The 17,291-nt window shown below is 40.7% G+C and overlaps 1 long non-coding RNA gene across 1 annotated transcript in view; it reads right to left on the bottom strand.

Annotated features, from left to right (window-relative positions):
- Positions 1-16,906, bottom strand: part of LOC120312285 — a 31,061-nt gene extending 14,155 nt beyond the window's left edge. Inside the window, exons 1-2 of the long non-coding RNA XR_005557845.1 lie at positions 16,556-16,906; positions 14,391-14,670 (exon numbers count right to left, since the gene is read on the bottom strand). This is a non-coding gene — a long non-coding RNA (uncharacterized LOC120312285). The remainder of the gene's footprint in view (positions 1-14,390; positions 14,671-16,555) is intronic.
- Between the last annotated feature and the right edge of the window lie 385 nt (positions 16,907-17,291).

Genomic DNA, 17,291 nt, shown 5'->3' with positions numbered 1-17,291 from the left:
TAGTTGCTCTTCTCTGCACTTTTTCCAAAGTCTCAACATTTTTGTTGTAATGTGGTAACCGAAACTGGATGCAGTTGGATGTGCATGCAATCTGCATGCAAAAACTGGATGAGAGGAAAACAATATTCATTTGTATAGGGTTTGTTCGGACTCTTCTTTTTTGAGTTGTTGTAATTATGGAAAGATCCTCATTATTTTTTAAAATGAAGGCTAGAGGTTGCTTGTCCTACCCTGAGTTTTCAAAACCTCACATATAATCAAAATGAAAGCATTACAGCAGCACAAATATTCCTTTGCTGAGAGTATACAGGAAGTCCACCTTTCCTATGACCTGTGGCTGTACTTCTTATGAATCAAATGTTTGGAAGTGGACAGATTAATATTCTCACACACACACCCTTCGGCATTTGTGCTGCTAGACATTTCATCATCTGATTCCCACACAGAGGAGAGGGTGGAGATGCCGAGACTCCCTCATTAAGATTCTTCTCATGGTTTCAGTATTATCACATGTACTTGTCAGAGGAACAGGAGAAATGAAGCTAAAACATTTGTCTGTCAAAGTTGCCAAAGTCACTGCTGCAGGGTTAAAGAGCTTTCACTTTTTGCTTGCTTTTAAATACAGCTTGCTTTAAAAAAAAATAAAATAGTTAATGGTATTGTCCCAGCTCAGAAATCAAACTACAATTAAAAATGGCTTTTTAAAAAATGCATGTCTTTAATACCTTGAATGAATGTGTAAATATAGGCTGCTATATGACATACATACAAAGGCAGGGCGGTTAATTTTTTGGCTCTTGGCTGAAAAGATATTGAATAACCCCCCCACACACACACACATCTAAAACCCAACATTTATTGAGCAATCCTGGACCAATTACTGTCTAGTTGCAAGTTGCAGGTCTGTTGCAAGTTTGTAATGAGTATTGTGGGGGCAACTTCAACCCAGTATGACATTCTGAGGCACTAGGAAAGGAAGAGTATAAATGAAAAACAAAATAGCAGAATTTATAGCTTGCCCCTCATTATGCATTATTTTTTAACCTAGTCTAGGAAGAATGTGGTGCTCCAAACAACATGTCTGTAGATATTTTAAAGGATGCCAAAAAAGTACAAGACAGACTTTTGACTGGTCAATAAATAAATGCAGTACAGGTAGTCCTCAACTTACATCCACAACTGACCCCAAAATATATATTGCTAAGTGAGACATTTGTTAAGTAAGTTTTGCCCCATTTTACGACCTTTCTTGCCACAGTTATTAAGTGAAACATTGCGGTTATTTCAGTAACATAGTTGTTAAGCGAATCCGGCTTCCTCATTGACTTTGCAAAAGCTGATCACATGACCCCAGGGACGCGGCCACCCATCATAAATACATGCTGGTTGCTAAGCATCCAAATTTTGATCACATGACCCTTGGGGACCCTGCCGCAGTCGTTCTGTAAGTGTGAAAAACAGTCGTAAGCCACTTCTTTCAGTGCCGTTGTAACTTTGTAACAGTCACTAAAGAATTGCTGTAAGCCGAGGACTACCTGTGGTATTTAAAACATTAAGAACTATTTTCAACCAGTGGCAAAATCAGTTCAGAAACATCTAGGTTCTTTCTACAAACCAGAGCAGAAACGTACGGATATAAAGAATGGGTTTAAAGACCCAAACTGATCCAAACCATACATAGTTAAGTTGGGATTGAATTCTACATTTGAAGGATAGGTACCTCTAGAAGGACCTCACCCTTTGCACTGGCCAATCTTACGCTTCTTATCGGAGAGTGGAATGGATACAAGCAGAACTTCCAAAACTGATCTCCAACTTCCCTGCCAACGTATGTCCTCAACAATATACAACACGCACATTCATACATGCACAGAATTATGTATCATCTAATTCAGTTTTCCACATGCTCTATTTTTAGTCCCTGCTATAACACAGAAACCAGTCTTACGTTTTAGAGCCGATTCCCTCCCACTGTGAGATTTTGAAAGCGGAATCATTTCCAGCTCCCATAATATTTATTTTAACTAAGTCTGTTGCTCAACTTCCCACCAACTTCCCACTTCTAGTGGATTTCTAGTTGTGAATAGGGTTCACTTCTGTCACGAGGAAACAAGGTACAGACGCGTGAACAGTATAAGACAAATGCACTAAGGATTTTAAATGATGCTACTGACCTCAAGGGTGACGGTCATCTAGATGTTCAGTGTTAGCTGTGGAGATCTGCAGCACATTTCTGAAACTTAGGAGATACTAAACCAAGCCACTTATCCCTGCTCTACCATTACAGCATACAAACTCAGGTATCTCAGGCACCACTCTTCTTCAGGAACCTCCCACTCTAGTCTGCATCTCCTTCCCTGGCTATTCAAGCCTCCAATCACTCCTAGCCAAAGCCATAGAGCAGTGATGGCGAACCTTTTAAAGACCGAGTGCCCAAACTGCAACCCAAAACCCACTTATGCATCGTCGGGTGCCGGGTGGGTGTGGCCCATTGGCTGGGTGTGGCCAATTGGGTCGGGGTGGCCCATTGGGTGGGCGTGGCTGCAGTGGTAACAGCAGACTGGGTGGGACTAAAAAGTTCAATCAATCAATTCCAACTTTGGAAGATCTTTTTTTTTCCCCACGAGAAGTTGAAATTGACTGATTGAACTTTTTTTTTTTTTGCACACGGTGGCGGAGGCCTAAAGCGAAAAGGTTTTATAAAAACCAGATGAAGGCCTAGGACTGAGACAACAGCGTGCTGCCTACAGAGAGCACTCTGAGTGCCACCTCTGGCACCCGTGCCATAGGTTCGCCACCACTGCCATAGAGCAATTCTCTCATTAGCTTCCAGCTTTTCATCTACCATTTGTGTCAAGCTGCCCACTGATATATCAGAGTTTTTTCCATCTTGTGCAGCCTGCCTTTGGCTTACTTATGAGTAATCTGTCAGCGGAATGAGATACCCGTTCTCTACTAGTTCCAAACACCCACCTTTCTTTTGCTTAGCTAGACCCGAAATTGTTTCTCCCCCCCTCTCCCTCCATTATTTAGAGCACGGGTGTCAAACTCGATCACATCACATGACGTATCGTGATTTTTTTTGCCTTTGCAGAGCCGGGGTGGGCGTGGGCTGTATGTGACTTATCCGGCCCGCGGGCTGCCAGGTTGACACCCCTGATTTAGAGGGTGATGTTGTTTAAACCAAGAGTAGGCAACCTTGGCTCTTTTATGACTCGTGGACTTCAACTCCCAGAATTCCTGAGCCAGCTATGCTGAGAGGAAACGGAGAGGTTTCCAAGCTGAGCCATGCTGGCTCAGGAATTCTTGGAAATGAAGTCCACGAGTCATAAAAGAGCCAAGGTTGCCTACCCTTGGTTTAAACTATAACCTTGAACCAGCAGGTGTTTCAGGAGAGGTCACCTAACTCTTAATTTTCTTTTCCCCTAGGGCAGGGGTCTACAGCCCCCGGCATACGGCACATTACTCGGCTGTGGCCTGTTTGGAACTCAGCTGCATGAGGTGGGCTGATGCATGCTTGCAGCTCCCCTCAAACGAGCGGCACCCCAAAGGCTTCTCTTTTTTTAACAAAAGCATTTTATTAGATTTTATATAGGTAAGGAAAAGATAGGGTCAATACGGGTATAAGGGGAATGGGAATAGGAATTTGGGGTAGGATAAGGGTAGGTACTGTACAATAATGGGGTGACCCCCCATAATAATCCCAAGCTTTAACAAACAAGCTACCATCTGGATCTAAATATTGAATAAACATAATTTATATAATACTAAACAATTGTAAAGATAAAATTAACTATAATCATATAACTAAAATTTGATAAATAGGTAAAATTCCTCTAAATAGATATCCATACTTAATAACTTATCAACTAATTCTAATCATCATCATTAATATTTAAAGTCACTAGCAATAAAGATGTTATTAATCTAAAAAAAATAAAACTTAGTCAAAAGTCTATCATTTGTTCTATTCAATTTTAAAGTTCAATTCAATTTTAGGTTCTGTTCATATTCTAACGTGTTTCTAACCATTGATAAAAATTTTCCCAGGTTTTAAAATAAATTGAATCTTCTTTCTCCTTCATCTCCAAAGTTAATCTGTCCATTTCTGCACAGTCTAAGATTTTCAAAATTATAGCCTGGTCAGATGGTAGATTTTCATTTTTCCAAAATTGGGCGAATACTACTCTTGCAGGTGTTAATACATGTAATATTAAATAGTCATTCTCTTTACCATAGCTAGATCGTACTATTCCTAACAAAAACAATTCCGGTTTAATTTCTATCTGTACTTTCGTCATCTTTTCCAGCCATCTATGAATCTTAAGCCAATATTTCTTTGTGTTAGGGCATATCCACCAGGCATGGTAGTAAGTGCCTGGGTTTTGTTTACATTTCCAGCAAGTATTCGATACATTTTTAAACATTTTCCCTAATCGAACTGGTGTCATATGCCATCTATAAAACATCTTATATAAATTTTCTTTATATGTTGCTGCTTTAGTAAGTTTAATGTTTTTATCCCAAAGTTTTTGCCAGTCTTCTAAGTCTATAGAATATCCAAAATTCTTTGCCCATACTATCATTGTTTCTTTTACTTGTTCTTCTTCCATCTTCCATCTTACCAGACATTTATAAAGTTTCTTAATCAAGTTCTTGTCTGTTTTTAAAAGTATTTTATCAAGTGGAGTCTGCTCTTTATAAAATCCCATTGATTTTATATCTTTTTCATATCTTGTTTGAATTTGCAAATAGGACCACCATGTTAAATCAATACCTTGTTGTTGAAGAGCTTGCCTGTCTTTAAGTTTTCCATCTTTATCCAATATATCTTTATAGCTAACAAGTTTATCATAGTTAATCAAGTTCGGATAAGCAAATGCTTCCATTGTTGAGAGCCACTCAGGTATTTTCATATACATTTTGTGTCTAATTCTCTCCCATTCTGAAAGCAATATGTTTCTTATGGCATGATTTTGAAAATATGTATGTGCTTTAGTTTTCTTGTACCATAAAAAGGTGTGCCAACCTAATTGGAGGTCATGTCCCTCTAAATAAAGAAGTCGTTTATTTCTCAGTGTAAACCATTCTTTAAGCCAAAGTAGAATAGCTGCTTGATAATAAAGTCTCCAATCCGGGAGTCCAAAGCCCCCTCTGTCTTTAGATTCTTGTAAGAGTTTACATTTAATTCTTGCTTTCTTTTTTTGCCATATAAAACTTAGTATTATTGCATTTAAATCGTCCAAAAATTTCTTGCTCAGTTTAACAGGAACTGTTTGAAATAAAAAAAATTAGCTTTGGTAAAATGTTCATCTTAACCATCACTATTCTTCCTAGCAGTGATAACTGCAGATTTTCCCACTTTTCCAAATCTACTTTTATTTGTTTTATTAGTCTCTCATAGTTGTCCTCTTTTAGTGTTGTATATTTTGCTGTTAGGTAGATACCTAGGTATTTAACTTTTTAAACTATTTGAAGATTTGTCTTTTTGGCAAGTTGGGTTTTCTGTTTATCAATTAAATTTTTTGTTAAAACTTTAGTCTTTTCCCTATTTATTTTCAGCCCAGCCACTTCCCCAAATTCCTCGATTTTCTGCAGAAGTATAGGAGCTGTTTCCAGTGGCTCCTCTAAAATAAAAACCAAATCATCCGCAAAAGTCTGTAATTTATATTTCTGGTCTTTAATCTCTAAACCTTTAATTTCCATGGCTTGTCTAATATTTCTAGCCAATACCTCCAATGTAAGAATAAATAGCAAGGAAGCCAAAGGCTTCTGTCTTGTGTGAGTGAGGCTGCATGCGTGCGCCAGCCCACTATTCATGTGGTCCAGTTCCCCTCTCCCCCGCCCAGCCGGGCCACCAAGCTGCCTGCTCCCAAAAGTGGATTTGGTGTCCTGCACAGGCAGACTCAGTGAATCTGAAGGTGCATGAGCCTGAGCCCCTAATAGCTTCTCTTCTCCGTGCCAAAAGCTTTTGCAAACAGATGAAAGGCTTTGAGAGAGAGAGATCTCGCGCTGCTTCAGGCCTTCTATTCCTTTGCAAAACCTTTTGGCATAGAGAAGCCTGAAGAAGCACAACACCGCACCCAAAGGCTTCTCTCTTGCACCCAAAGGCTTGTCTCTTGTGTGAGTAGAGCTGCGTGCACACAGGCACCAGCCCACTGCTTGCAGGTTCCCCTTTCCTCCCCCCCCAGCCGGGCCATCAAGCCGTGAAGATTGGGGACCACTGCCCTAGGGCCTATAATTAGCTATTTAATTTTACAACTTTAATGTTTCCTGCCTTGCACCAGCTTTATAGCAACCACTGAGTTGCCAATTTCTAAAGCAGGCCTTAGGCAACTTGGCACCTGCAGTTCTCTTCAGCTGCTTTAAACCTGGCCCTTGGCAACAGCAAAAGCACAGAAAGCTAGTCAGGAAATTCATGCACCATCAGTTCCTGCAGCAGATTATAATGTAGGTGGGTGAAAGTACATGCAGGCACGCATGTGTGTCTCTCTCTCTTTTTTTTTGGTAAAGCAGAAGTTTGAGAATGCTTGTCAGAATTGCTGTTCTTCTACATAGCAACAGTGCAGAATCCTGTATGGGCTGAATTAGAGCCAACAGAATCAATCAATCAATCAATCAATCAACTACTGAAATTCTAGCACTCTAAATTAGGTAATTGCTTTAATTACTGATCTGACAGTTGAAGGAGATCCTGCAACACGCAATGCCTCTAATTGTTATCTATTTGCAAATATTTGAGAATATGTTGCTCTTAATGCCTCATTTTAAGGTTCTCAGTAGGGATAAAAGAGAGAGAAGACAGTCTGAACAGATTTTGAATTGCTCTACTGTTAAATCAAAAATCTCACCACGGCAGTTGTGCAGTGGGACATAGCTACTCCATTTACAGGATATGCTTACTCAAAAAAACCTCACTATGTTCAGAGGCATGTACTACCAGAAAAGTGTGTATAAGACTGTGGCTGCACACGGCAACCACAGTCCAATAAAACTGCCATCTTTCTGCTTCAGCACTTATGCCTTAAAGTACCCAACTATTTATCAGGATTATATTAATAAGTCCGGCCACAGTTATTGAATCCTCTGTGATGGTTTGCCTTTTACATAAACGCCTAAATGGAACTTATATCTTTTTTTTAAAAAAAGACATACCCCATAGAACCACATAAGGAAATAATGAGATATCTTCTTAAATAAGATACTTTAATTTTGAAAAAAAAAACAAGCAATACTTCTTAATGCACACTATCGATTTCCAGCTGTGCTCAGGGCCAGTTATTCTATGAAGTGGAGCCAAGATTGCTAACATCACGATAAGGGTTATTTCTCCCCACCTCCCCTGCCCCCTATTCATATAAAATCAAGGGATCAACAAGAATCCTTCTTTGAGCCATTCACAGCAGTCAATGCACAAGTAACTGTTCCTTCACTGCTTTCCAGAGTGCAGGAAGAAATTATTTTACACCTTCTCTGAGTGCCACTTGTCAGTAGCTTTTGAGCACTGCCAGCACAAAGCTAATTATAACCCAGCTGATGTCTCTTGGCACCACATTCCCCAGATAAAATAATTGTACAGCACAGATGCAAGGGAAAAATGCTAATGGAGATGGCAAGCAAAAAAAAAACCCCAAAAAAACCAAAACCAAAAAAAAAAAACAACCCTGCCTATTTATATTGGAAGTAGTAAGGAGAGAAACGGCAGGATTTTGTCTGAACAACTGAAGTAGCCACGAAGCATCAACCTGGCCTTGTATTGGCTATAGGAGTTGCTATGGTCACCGCACAGAGCCAAAAACAGTGGAAGAAGAGAAAGGGACGGATAAGAGGGCAGACAATGATTGTCTGCTAAGGGATCCCCAAGGTTCAGAGAGAAAGCCTATTCAGGACATTCTTCTATGCCATCATTAAACATATCCCACCGGAACACGGTTCCTACTCTGAACAGCCAGTGGATGGAACGCGCACTTGCAAAAATCCCCATTATTTCCATGGCAACCACTTGTGATCTCACACAAACCAAAGATTTTCTGTTTGATCCTTGGAACGAACCCACCCTATACATGAATCTAAACTAATGAAGCAACGTCAAACCAGGAAAATAGGAAAGCCCACTATCAAATATTAACAAATAGGAAAGCCTATTATCAAACAACAATAGGCTTGTCTCTGTATCTCTGTGAGGGTGCCCTTGTTAAAAAGGACCAGCAAACATGTTTTCATGGAATACAGATGAGACTAGTCAACCAGTAAAAGAGCTGCATCCCCATGTATCTGACCTCAGGAGAAAGAGATAATAACAGTAAAAGTAAAAAGAGGAAACTATATGATATTGTTCTTCCTGACGTCAATCCTCCAATGTAGACCAGACTAGGAAACCAAAGTTACACGTATTAGTACTACTATTATTACAAGGTTATAGTAACAGAATTTTGCAAGTCTGAAGACACTTCGGAGCCTCTCTAATCTCCTGGAACGTCAAGACAAAGATGCATTTTCATACCTGCAAGATTCTGTTACTGTAACCTTAGAGCAGTGTTTCTCAACCTTGACAATTTTAAGGCATGTGGATTTCAACTCCCAGAATTCCACAGCCAGCATTGCTGGCTGTGGAATTCTGGGAGTTGAAGTCCACATGCCTTAAAATTGTCAAGGTTGAGAAACACTGCCTTAGAGTAAAGGTAGCATTAGTATTGGTTTCATGCTTGGACTACCTTGAAGGGCTGATCAAAGCAGAGATTATTTCTCTGAAGCTTATGGATTGGGATTTTTTTTTAAAAAAATAACAAAATTATTTGCCTATCCCTATCATGTTTGAATGCTGTTTTTTTCTGAAGAAAACAATATCCGAGAAAGAATATTCCAGTAACATATAACTAAACAGAAACATTGCTACTGCCCACAAAGAAATCTTCATTCCCCCAAATAACTCTGGAGAGCTCCTTTTTTTTCAGAGAGATCCAGTGTCATTCATCATTCTATTAGTCATAGACTCATTTTTTTTTTACCTTTATTGCCCAGGAAAAGTGAACAAACTCGAAGCCACGTATAGCTACGGTGATAACCACTGATATACATCCACACCATGTCTCCTATGGAAGCACAACATCCAGCATTCATATGCTTCCCCCCACACACACACCTCCGCTCCCCCAGGATAAATTAGGATGAGCTTGAATGTCATTTCTCCACATCCCTTTATCCCTTGTGAAACTGAATTTTCTCAGGGGTGCTGGGGAAGGTAATTTGCAATTCATCTCCTACGTCTCCTGGGGCCCCTTTAAAATGTGCTGCGGGAGGAGAGAGGACTTTCTAGGGCAGATGGGAACAGCTGATGGTGGTGGGCAGAAAACTCTTGTCTCTCGATTTCTGTAACACAGAGTGAATCACAGTGTGAGATTTTAACACTGTTCTCGGATGCACCTATGTCATCCAAACAAATCTTTAGAAACAGAATGTCTTTGATTCAGAACGTCATAGAATCATAGGTCTGGAAGGGACCTTGGAGGTCATCTAGTCCAACCTAGGAGCAGGAGGCTTATACTATCCCAGCCAAATGGTTATACTATCCCAGCTAAATACTATCCTGGTCTATTTTTGAAAACCTCCAGTGCTGGAGTACTCACAACCCCAGGAAGCAAGCTATTCCATTGATAAATTGCTCTCACTATCAGAAAATTCCTCTATTTTCAAAATTCAAAATTTCAGTGAGCTATCTTCTAAATCAATGGTTCTCAATCTGTGGGTCAGGACCCCATTTGGGGTTGAACGACCATTTCACAGGGGTCGCCAAACAACACAGTCCGCCATTTTCCCCCCTTTTCCTTAGCTGTGCTACTCCCTTTTATTCTATTGGCTTTTGAAAGCCAATAGAATAGACTCTCTTGAATAGAGTCTAATTCTATTGGCTTTCAAAAGCCAATAGGAATTGTCTAGGCTGTCTCTGCTCTGCTGAACCCGCCAAAAGTCCCATTCTGCAAACGGTGCTGCACCAGTTGAGTAGTCCTCGACTTACGACCGGTTGAGTAGTCCTCAACTTATGACCGGTTGGGGGTCGCGGCATTAAAAAGGTTGAGAACCACTGTTCTAAATCAAAATTTCTATGAACTCTCTTAGGAAATATCTTATCTAGTTTAACGAAGAGAAGGACAAGGGGGGACATGAGAGCAGTATTCCAATATCTCAGGGGCTGCCATAAAGAAGAGGGAATTAAGCTATTTTCCAAAGCTCCTGAAGGCAGGACAAGAAGCAACGGGTGGAAACTAATCAAGGAGAGAAGCAACCTAGAACTAAGGAGAAACTTCCTGACAGTGAGAACAATTAATCAGTGGAACAGCTTGCCTCCAGAAGCAGTAAATGCTCCAACACTGGAAGTTTTTAAGAAGAGACTGGACAGCCATTTGTCCGAAATGGTGTAGGGTTTCCTGCCCGAGCAGGGGGTTGGACTAGATGACCTCCAAGGTCCCTTCCAACTTACTACTACTACTACTACTATTATTATTATTATTATTATTATTATTATTATTATTATTATTATTATTATTATTATATAATATTATAATATCTTAATACATATTAATAAAAAGACGACATTTCAGTGAGCTGTATTCTAAAAGCTAACCTTAACATTGAAAGAACAAGCAAGCTGTTTCTATCAAGCACTATCTTAGCTTCTGAATTTCCCCAGATCTGTGTGTCCGGGTTAAGAATATCATTTGTTGTTAAATGGATTGCTAAGACACGGGATGAAGTGGATTTCTGTTGCCTGAATCTTTGAATACATTTTTTACGTTTTCTGCCTTAAGAAACAGGACTTGGGGATTTTTTTTCCAAACCAGGCGTGGTTATTTTTCTAATGAACATCAACTGCTGCTATTGGCACCTACGGCTTCTGTTCATGGGTTGGGTTCAGTTCACTCTGAATAGTTGAAGTCTCTTAATCACACACAATTAACAAAAGAATGACATGTTTAAATGGTGCTACAAATAACAAATAAATACGAATACAAGCATTCGTGTAAAGCAGTGGTTCTCAACGTTTGTGTGACGGCGACCCCCGTCACACAAACGCTCTGCGCATGCACAGTGCGCATGGGGGCGCTGCCCCCATGCGTGGCGCCCCCGTGCGGCGCCCCCACGGCACCCCCATGCGCGGCGCGCATGCGCGGTGGCGCCCCCATGCGCGGCACGCATGCACGGTGGCACCCCCATGTGCGGCACGCATGCGCGGCGGCGCCCCCTGAGGGGAGAAAATGGCGGATCGCCTTCTTTGGCGACCCCCGAAAAATGGTCGATCGACCCCAAATGGGGTCGCGACCCATAGGTTGAGAACCGCTGGTGTAAAGCAATGATTGCGACAAAGAGGCCTCTCAGAAGCATTTCCCCCAGAAAATGAATCTGTCGACTTTGGTTTCTTGCTCTTTCTGATATTTATGAATATGTCACATTTGCTTTGTTAAACTTGAGAACTGTTTTGCCAAACTAAAATTCGTGCGATGTTGTACATTGGCCACGCAAATACCTTCTGAAAAACTCTTGACTAATGAATACAGCTTCACAAGAAAAACAATTTTTTTTCTAACACAGTGGTTCTCAACCTTTTTAATGCCGCGACCCCCAACCGGTCGTAAGTTGAGGACTACTCAACCGGTCGTAAGTCGAGGACTACTCAACTGGTGCAGCACCGTTTGCAGAATGGGACTTTTGGCAGGCTCAGCAGGGCAGAGACAGCCTGGACAATTCCTATTGGCTTTTGAAAGCCAATAGAATTAGACTCTATTCAAGAGAGTCTATTCTATTGGCTTTCAAAAGCCAATAGACTAAAAGGGAGTAGCACAGCTAAGGAAAAGGGGGAAAAAATGGCGGACTGCGTTGTTTGCCGACCCCCGTGAAATGGTCGTTTGACCCCAAATGGGGTCCCGACCCACAGGTTGAGAACCACTGTTCTAACACAATGCATTTTCTTCCTTATTTTCATGAATGTATATGTGGAGCTTTCCATAATATGCACAGTTGTGGCCAATGCCAAATTGGTGGATTGATCTGAAAAAAAGGTAGAGGGACATACAAGTATCCTCAGCTTAGGTCCATAACGGAGCACAAAATTTTTGTTGTTAAGCGAGACATTTGTTAATCATGTTTTGCTCCATTTTATGACCTCTCTTGCCACAGTTGTTAAGTGAATCCCTGCATTTGTTAAATTAGCAATACGGTTGTTAAGTGAATCTGGCTTCCCCCATTGGCTTTGCTTGTCAGAAGGTCACAAAAAGGGATCACATGACCCCGGGACACTGCAACCGTCGTAAATATGAGTCAGTTGCCAAGGTGATTGTGTGACCACGGGCACGCTGCAAGGGTCGTAAGTGTGAAAAATGGTCACAAGTCACTTTTTTCAGGGCCCTTGTAACTTTGAATGGTCACTAAATGAATGGTTGTAAGTCAAGAACTTCCCGTAATGGTTTTTTTTTTTTAAAAAAAAAAACCCTCTAAATTATACTGCAAAATTTGGAGAACAATATATTTTAATGATTTAATATTAAGTTTGGTTTTAAATATTGTTTCAAAATACGACAGTAATTAAGTTTGTATTCAAATGCAAATTATACTAATTGCCCCCCACTCTAGTCATATACAGATGAGAGGTTTTTTTTTTTTTTAAAAAAAATCTCTATAATGTATTTGGCATTTTGCCAAATGATTCCACATATTGTAATTAACAGCAGCAAGATAATCTCAGATTCCGGATTCAATGACTTGATGCTGAAGGAAAGGCTTCTGGGCAGACACAGATTTTACTTGAAAATAAGTACCATTTTGTGGCAGGAAAACCTAATTTTTTTTCTTTTTTTTTTTTTAAAAAAAAGTACATAATGAGTTTCAGTGATGAGAGGAATATTAAACTAGCTACTGGATACAATTTCAAAAATAAGAACACGAGGATGCAAAGTAGTAAACAGTAATAGCGCTGCCGGCCCTTACAAGCCTATGTCAACTCAGATATTGTGGCACAGCTGAGGGCTCCATCACCGCATGTTCTTCGAATTTGTCCTTGACATCCAATCCTAGCCATGCTGCTGATATCAACAATGAATGCAAATCTGGAATACCTGCCTATCACAAACCTTAACAGCACTGTTGTACAAAACTATATGTATTCTGGATAAGAAGTGGACATATGTCGGGGATCGGGGAGAGAAAAAAAAACAATCACAGGGATTTTCCCCATCAAAGAACCAGGAAACTCCGAACTGTACAATGTACTCACAAATAAAGGCGAATATACTGAAAGCTAAAACATATGAGGAACGGTTGCTGGAATTAGGTAGGTCTAGTTCAGTGGTTCTCAACCTTTTTAATGCCGTGACCCCCCCCAACCGGTTGTAAGTCGAGTACTACTCAACCGGTTGTAAGTCGAGGACTACTCAACTGGTGCAGCACCGTTTGCAGAATGGGACTTTTGGCGGGCTCAGCAGGGCAGAGACAGCCTGGACAATTCCTATTGGCTTTTGAAAGCCAATAGAATTAGACTCTATTCAAGAGAGTCTATTCTATTGGCTTTCAAAAGCCAATTGAATAAAAGGGAGTAGCACAGCTAAGGAAAAGGGGGGAAAATGGCGGACTGCGTTGTTTGGTGACCCCCGTGAAATGGTTGCTTGACCCCAAATGGGGTCCCGACCCACAGGTTGAGAACCACTGGTCTAGTTTAACGAAGAGAAGGGCGAGCGGGGACATGATAGCAGTGTTCCAATATCTCAGGGGCTGCCACAAAGAAGAAGGAGTCAAGCCATTTTCCAAAGCGCCTGAAGGCAGGACAAGAAGCAGCGGATGGAAACTGACCAAGGAGAGAAGCAACCTAGAACTAAAGAGAAACTTCCTGACAGTTAGAACAATTAACCAGTGGAACAACCTGCCTCCAGAAGTGGTGACTGCTCCAACACTGGAAGTTTTTAAGAAGAGACTGGACAGCCATTTGTCTGTAATGGTATAGAGTTTCCTGCCTGAGCAGGGGGTTGGACTAGATGACCTCCAAGGATAATGTTACAGGATCCACTCTGGGTTGATCACCAGGACCAGAGATTTTGCCTTCCAAGCTTTTGGACTTGTGCTGGAGCCCATCCTCAGGGAACTTCTCCCACTGCTAGAGCGAAGTTCCCTGAGGATGGGGTCCAGCACGAATCCAAAAGCTCGGAAGGCTAAACCTCGATCTCAGTGATCGACCCAGATTGGATCCTATACAATTTTGTTTTTTAGTTTGCTGAAATATACCGTACCAAATAATCTGTTGGCTTTTCTACTTTGTAATGTACTATTTTATTTATTGATTGAATTCATAGACAAATGCACCAGAGAACTATAAAATCAGTTATATATATACCAAGGTAGTCACTCACCTGATAATATAAAAGTAATGAAGTTCCTCAAATTGCTAGACAATGGAGCATCCAATAGCGATCGTAATTGCAATACATTTGGCAATTCTATTCTGGAAACATCTGGAGATCTGTCAGTCAGCTAAAAGTATGAAAGTTTTCTCTTCCTTGGAGATTTTAGGAGAATGAGGTGGGGAAAGCGTCCTTAGATCAATTCACCGCATTGCGTGAAAGCTGTTTCTATTTCTTCCAATAGAAGGGGCAGAGTCTTTTCTGTGCACGGATATTTTAAAAATCAGTCCTGTAACAATGAGGGCAGCAGAATTTGACAACAGTGAGGAAAAACACTCTTCCATGAAAGAGGTAGAAAACATATGTTAAATATTTAGCGTGGCAGAAAAGTCTTTCTTAAGTGGGTTTGTTAATCCATGAATGGCACTCTACTGAGATCCTTCTGGTCATCATTACAGGGGATCCTTTCTTTCAGTGCAGACCAAGTACTCACAGGGCCAATGAAGTTCAGCGGTGGGCTGGTAGCCTATAGTTCTGTAAATCAGGGGTCCCTAACCTCCTGGTCTGTGGCCTGTTAGGAACCGGCCACACAGCCAGAGGTGAGCAGTGGGGCGAAACTGGTTCCTGGTGCCAAAAAGGTTGGGGGCCACTGCTGTAGATCTATGAGGGTGTAAAATTATCCTGCAAGTTAATTTGCAGGGAAGCTACTGCATTACCAGAAATATCCATTTAAGTTAATATTTCAGGTAGCAAATCAAATCATGGGTTATCAGAGAAATTAAGCCAGATTATGGCCTCCACAAGAAACTGGATACATGGTGAGCCTGCATAGCAGAGCTCTCAGCAACTTAGATTGATCTGTCTCGATTGGGGTTAAGTCTCCATAGTAGCAAATCTGTGTGTAATAAACCAAGTGGCTGATTATCTTGGCTCTGAAAATATTTGTAGCAGCAGGGAAGTAGTTGTTGCCATTACAATTGGCAGGACACAAAATTGCTTTTGTGAGTTTCAGGGCCCTAGCTGTGACTTCCTGTTGCTGATGGTTTCAGGTTGCCAGATCTTTGAAATAAATGCCCTACTATCTCATGACCTTAAGTTGATCAGTGTTAGAATTGGGCAAAAGCACGAAGACCCTGTATCAGGCCACTTGAGAACTGCTGTCAGGCATTCATATAAAAGTTAAAAAGAAGGGTAGGCAAAAATGCAACAGAACCTTATGATAAACTGATGGCAATAGAAGCGACGCAGCAAAAGAGACATAAGAAACAACTTGTAACTAATTTTTAGATAGTAATTCTCATCGTAAATTAAGGCTGACATATCTAGGTTGCAAAAATGTGGAGAACCAGGAGGGGGCAGCAAGGAAGTACAAAAAAATTCTAAGTGGTTTAGTCCAAATATAATAATTTCTAATTTATAATCACATACGTGCAAACACATCCAAACACATTAATAGGCATATATAGCCATCACTCTATTCCTTTTGGCTTAAGTAATGTTATGTAAAGTACAGTAAAAGGGTAAGAAGTAACAAATAAAAGAAATTAAAGATAGGAGGAAATCTGACTGATTTTATTTTATGGAAGTATGTTCACTATATCTTCTTATTCTTGCAAACTATCCACCCTTTGACCAGACTGAAACTCCAAATAATAAACTATACTTTAAAATCCTTACCTCTCTTTTTCTGGGGAATCTCAACATTTCTTGGTCTTTCTTTTCCTTTCAACGCATTCATCCTTCAGAGATTAGTTTTGCTATTTCATCTTTACTCAATCCCTCTAGATCACTTTCTATAGTTCTTCCACTAACATATCTATACAAAACATGGCTGGTCAACCAGGTATCACCCCATCCTGACCACTATCTTTTCTTCACTATAATACAGGTCAAGCGGGGAGTGACCGTGTTTTGATGCAATGATGAAATAATTAAAAGCCAGAAAACAAAACAAAAAAACCCCTTTAATATAATGTCAATCGATTGGGGGATCTACTCATAGGTTCAGATGGATGCAAATATTCAGGCTAGACTTTCTTGGAGAAATAGTATCGTGTAAATCCTGGACAACAGAGCTGTATGAAGGTTTTTATTTTTATTTTTTTAATATCCATGTATGATTTTCCTCTTGTCAGACCAAAAAGTGTTCCCTCTCCACTTTTTCTTTACTTTACCTCAGCAATTTTTGCCAATTCCATCCTGGTCAGTTTCATCCTCTCCTTCCTGCTTGAAGTTTTTTAGAAGGTGCTCTGTTGTCAGGTCAGTTTCATCCATTTGCCTCAGAACGGAGAAAAGAGGGGAGTTTATCAAGCAATGGAATAGCTTTCCCTGTGACACCAAGTGAACTGAAACACAGCTGAGGCCACCATCAAAGGGAACATCTACTTACTAGAAAGAGTATCAACTGCCTCTTGTCTTCCATGAGGTTGAAGTATCCTGGAAGGAAGGCAAGTAGAAAGGGTGGAAGGTAGAAGGAATGAGATGTCCAGCAAGGACTTGCTTTTTTCCAGCATCCAAAAGCAGATGGCTACAGAGCCACAGAATCCAGACCACTAATTGCAAGGGATGGTCCTTCAGTGGGCTACTTGGAGTCCAGAACATCCTTGACTATTAAAGGATCTTTCTTGACCTAGAATGTCCAAAGGAGAGGTTTTCTTCTATTGTGTCAGGATAACATGACTTTTTTACCCCTTCATGGATTACTGCCTTGTCGTGGCGAAGGGGCTTGCACAACTCAATGAAGCTATAAGCTATGCCGTGCAGGGCCACCCAAGACGGACAGGTCATAGCAGAGAGTTCTGACAAAATGTGATCCACTGGAGAAGGAAATGGCAAACCACTCCAGTATCTTTGCCATGAAAACCCCATGGACAGTACTAAAAGGCAAAAAGATATGATGCTGGAAGATGA

The sequence above is a fragment of the Crotalus tigris genome, unplaced genomic scaffold, assembly GCF_016545835.1.
Source record: "Crotalus tigris isolate CLP2741 ecotype Arizona unplaced genomic scaffold, ASM1654583v1 scf7180000018477.2129921, whole genome shotgun sequence".
Classification (NCBI taxonomy): Eukaryota; Metazoa; Chordata; class Lepidosauria; order Squamata; family Viperidae; genus Crotalus; species Crotalus tigris.
This window is presented reverse-complemented; position numbering and strand designations above follow the sequence as displayed.